Source organism: Pinus tabuliformis, chromosome 8 (genome assembly GCF_031772625.1).
Source record: "Pinus tabuliformis cultivar Carrire ecotype Pingquan chromosome 8, CPIR1, whole genome shotgun sequence".
Classification (NCBI taxonomy): domain Eukaryota; kingdom Viridiplantae; phylum Streptophyta; class Pinopsida; order Pinales; family Pinaceae; genus Pinus; species Pinus tabuliformis.
In genome coordinates this window covers 2,033,351,732-2,033,356,703 of record NC_142294.1, presented here as the reverse complement: position 1 = coordinate 2,033,356,703, position 4,972 = coordinate 2,033,351,732, and the positions used below count along the sequence as shown (strand labels likewise).

Genomic DNA, 4,972 nt, shown 5'->3' with positions numbered 1-4,972 from the left:
AAGGATGAGAGAGGACTTGAGAGACAAGAGGAGAGTCGTAGGGATAAAGAAATGAACTGCAAGGAAAGAGGGGGAGGGAAGAAGAATCACAAAGAGAGAGAAAAGTGGAGAGAGAGAGAGAGAGAGAGAAGGAGTGACAAGGAAGAGATGGAGAGAGAGTGTATAGGTTTGGGGGTAAGATAGCGAGATAAAGAAGGAGAGATAAAGAGAAGAGGGGGAGAGAAGGAGAGATAATGACAGAGTTGGAGGGTAGAGAGAGAGAGAGAGACAAAGACAGAGAGATAAGGGGGAGAGATAGAGGGAGGCAGGAGAGAAAGGGAGAGAGAGGAAGGAAGAGAGCTTGGATGTGTGAGAGAGAAGGAGAGAGGAAGGGAGAGAAACATGGAGGTAAGAATAAAGACACGTAGAGAGAAAGGTGGAGTGAGAGAGAGGGAGTGATAAGGGAGATGGAGAGAGAGGGAGAGAGGAGAGCAAGATGGAAGAGAGATAAGAGGGATAGAAGGGGAAGAAAGAGAGAGAGGGAGAGGAAGAGGGAGGGAGAGATCGATGAACATGGAGAAATAGTGTGTATGTTTTGGGGGTGATATAAAGATACAAAAGAGAAATAGATATATAAATGGAAGGTGAAGAGAGGGAAGAAGAGAGAGAGAGAGAGAGAGGGAGAGATAGATAGATATGGAGGGAGATATAGATATAGATGGAGGGGGGAGAGAGGGAAGAAGCATTCTTGCACTAGATGCATTGATTTCAATGTAGATGGTGATTTCTAATCCTATTTGATTGCTTGCATTGAAGAAGATAAACTAAAGGACATGGGAGAGGACGAATGAAGAGAGAGAGAGAGAGAAGGAGAAGAGTGAGAGAGGGAGAGAAGGGTAAGAGAGAGGCGGAGACACAAAGATGGATGGGGAGAGAGAGGGAGAGAGATAAGGAGATAGGGAGGGAGATAGTGACAGGGTTGGAGGGCAAAGAGAGAGAGAGAGAGATGGGAGAGAAAGGGAGAGAGATGACTTGATAGAGAGGAGGGGAGAGAGGAGGAGAGAGGGAAGAGAAAGAGATGGATTTGATAGGGGAGAGAGGTAGGGAAGAAAAAAGACATACAAAGAGAAAGGTGGAGCAAGAGAGAGAGGGGGGAGTGGAAAGGAAGAAATGAAGAGAGAGTGTGTGTGTTGGGGGGTGAGATAGAGAGACACAAAAGGAGAGATGGAGGGAGATATAGATATAGATGGAGGGGGGAGTGAGGGAAGAAAATTTATTGCACTAAATTCATTGAATTCATGGTAGATGATGTTTTATAATCCTATTTGATTGCTTGCACTAGATGCATTAATTTTAGTGTAGATGTTGATTTCTAATGATATTTGATTGCTTGCACTAGATGCATTGATTTCAGTGTAGATGTTGATTTCTAATCCTATTTGATTGCTTGCACTAGATGCATTGATTTTAGTGTAGATGTTTTCTAATTCTATTTGATTGCTTACACTAAATACATTGATTTCAATTTAGATGATGATTTCTAATTCTATTTGATTTCTTGCACTAGATGCATTAATTTCAGTGTAGATTTTGCTTTCTAATGATATTTTGATTGCTTGCACTAAATGCATTGAATTCATGGTAGATGATGATTTCTAATCCTACTTGGCTGCTTGCACTAGATGCATTAATTTCAATGTAGATGTTGATTTCTAATGATATTTGATTGCTTTCACTAGATGCATTAATTTCAACGTAGATGTTGATTTCTAATCCTATTTCATTGCTTGCACTAGATGCATTGATTTCAGTGTAGATGTTTCCTAATTCTATTTGATTGCTTGCACTAAATACATTGATTTCAATGTAGATGATGATTTCTAATTCTATTTGATTGCTTGCACTAGATGCATTGATTTTAGTGTATATGGTGATTTCTAATCCTATTTGATTTATTGCACTAGGTGCATTGATTCCAGTGTAGATGTTAATTTCTAATCTTATTTGATTTCTTGCACTAGATACATTGATTTTAATGTAGATGTTGATTTCTAATCTTATATGATTGCTTGGATTGGATTCATTGATTTCAGTGTAGATGTTTTCTAATCTTATATCATTGTGTGCATTAAATGCATTGATTTCAGTGTAGATGATGATTTCTGATTTGATGTAACTCAATGTATGATGATACATTAACTTAAAGTGATTGGATTAACAATGTGCATTGATTCAATGTAAGCACAAAAAAATGAATTTGCATTGATTTTTGTGTTATAGTAATTCAACCTATTAATATTGGAGAGAAAGAGAGACAAGGTATGATGTTTAATACAATAGTTCGAGTTAAAGAATTGAATGGTTTACAATATCAACTATCATTTTCATATAATCGATATGAAGAGATGGAAAAACGAACAAATAATGTAAAGATTTTGTAAATCTGACCACTCATTAAAAAAATCAAAATTACATTATTTCTTGACTTTTGTAAAAAAACTATAGATAAAAAAATAAATCATCAAAATATTTTGAAGGAAATAAATTCCTTAAAACATTATCAATGGAACAAATGATTTCAGGAGTCATCTTGATGCAATAAATTATTAAAACTACTCTTCAAAATATATTTAGTAATACCTAGAGGGACACTATTAAGAATTATTAATTTTTAAAAGTTGTGATACCTAAAATGAAATTAAATATATGTGCAATATCAATCCTCTTGCAAACTATTGACAAGATTGTCTCCCTTCTTCATCACAACTAATTACTAACATACAATTAAATACACATATAGAAATATAATACAACAATTGTAACATTCACAAGATTGTCTCCCTTCTTCATCACAACTAATTACTAACATACAATTAAATACACATATAGAAATATAATACAACAATTGTAACATTCACAAACATTTCCATCCAAATCCAAACGCATAAACACACAAACCACTCAAAGGATCCAAGTGCAGACCTACAAACCGTTCAAGGCAAGCAACAAAAACAAAATTAAAGAAGAGAATGATATTGTCATGTCAAACAAAGAAAACATAATGTAAATTTCAAAGTATGAAGCTTATCACAAACATATACATTATAATAATAATCTAAAAAAGTGTCATTGTTGCCCTCAAATGGAACTAGCCTAGATTCATCTAAATCTGGATCTATCATGTGAGAGGGATCAAATCCCTTGAGGTGCAAACTTTTCTTCAAATTCCACACTCCAAAAAGGTTTGCATCCTCTCGATGCATGACACATCCAAAGTTAAATGAATCTAAACTGAATTATTAAAATAATTTTCTCCAAAATGGTTTAGCATAGTCCACATTCATCATAATGTAACATTATGTTGAGAAGTCAAATTCTGTGTATTTGATTTGGATTTATACTTATTCACAATCCACGTGGTAAAAGTTAGAGAAGCATTAAGAAATGGAAGAGTGAAAGGTAAAAGGAGTTGTGAAGTAGAAGAAATTTTTAGAGATTATAAAATTTGGAAGATTTTATAATGTATTTAGAAAATCATTTAATGGTACAAGATAAGGTAATTAAAAAATATTGGTTAAATCTAACTTAGTTACCCATTAGTGGCGTAATTCGTCATTCCATAGAAGACTTCATACGATTTTAAAAAAACACACGAATATAAAAAATTTATAATGTGTATTACGAAATTTGGGTTTTACTGTTGGATACGTTTTAGAAAAAAAAAAATCATTTCTATGCCGATGAGTACAAGGCGATATAAAAGGAATTTTCGTCAAAATAATTGGAGAAGAAACATATGTGATGCCGTAATTTAAGGGTGGGGTCGTGCTATGCTGTCGGCCAATAGACGGAGTACGATGCACCGCCCATGTGACAGTGATCATTGCTTCCTTTAAAATATAATTTAACCACAACGGTGGCACGCAAGACGATGTAATCTTAGTCATAAGTGATTCCACTGAAGACTGTTCATGGACGTTTTCTTAAAGGCAAATTTAAGAAATTGTATAATGTTTAATCAGGATTTAAGGCAATTTTCCCCCTTTTTTCTTTTTCGAATTCTTTGGGTGCTCATGATAAACTCATGAAAAACTCTGAGTATTGATCTGGGTGCAATTCTTTTTTATATTTTCCTTTGTGTGCGATCAGGAGGACATACAATTGGCAGAAGCAACTGCTCCTCCTTCGACAACAGACTATATAACAGCACCACCGGTACACAAATGCGGGATCCCACGATGGACCAGAGTTTCGCTAAGAATCTTTATCTCACCTGCCCTACCAGTACCACCGTTAACACCACCAAATTGGATATTCGCACTCCCAATTTGTTCGACAACAAATACTACGTCGATCTCCTCAACCGACAGACCCTCTTCACTTCTGACCAGACTCTTTACACCGACACTCGAACCCGCGACATTGTCATCAACTTTGCGGTGAATCAGACCCTCTTCTTTGAACAGTTTGTGCTCAGCATGCTCAAAATGGGTCAGCTGGATGTGCTCACAGGAAGCGAGGGAGAGATCCGTAAGAACTGCTGGGCGTCTAATCCTTCAACATACTCCATTATGGATCCAGAGGCGTCTCAAGAATCGACATCTTACTCTATGTGAGATTAGGGTTATCAGCGAATCTCAAATATAAGCAAGCAGCCTTAATTCCCAGCAAAGTCTAATAAATAAATATATATAACCGGCATCTTGTAAACCCTTTGCGATGCTTGTTCTACAAATTACTTTTTCCCTTTTGACCTTCTGAAAGAGCAGAAATCAAGCCTGAATACAGTGCATTCTCGTTGAAAATAAACAGCGTTTCTTGTTGACAATCAGATTTCCAACCGATTCCGGCAATTTCCAATAAGAAACTTCACTGAATTTAAATTCTAATGCTGGCAAATTTTGCATATCTATTATGTAGTTGGATTTGTCAGATCCATGAACATGGTCAATTTCTGCATTCGTTTATGAATTGTTTAGGGCGTTTTTGAAAT

At 35.8% G+C, this 4,972-nt stretch overlaps 1 pseudogene; it reads left to right on the top strand.

The window, feature by feature from the left end:
• Positions 1 to 4,202: 4,202 nt before the first annotated feature.
• Positions 4,203 to 4,595, top strand: LOC149244600 (peroxidase 12 pseudogene; annotated as a pseudogene).
• Positions 4,596 to 4,972: the final 377 nt, after the last annotated feature.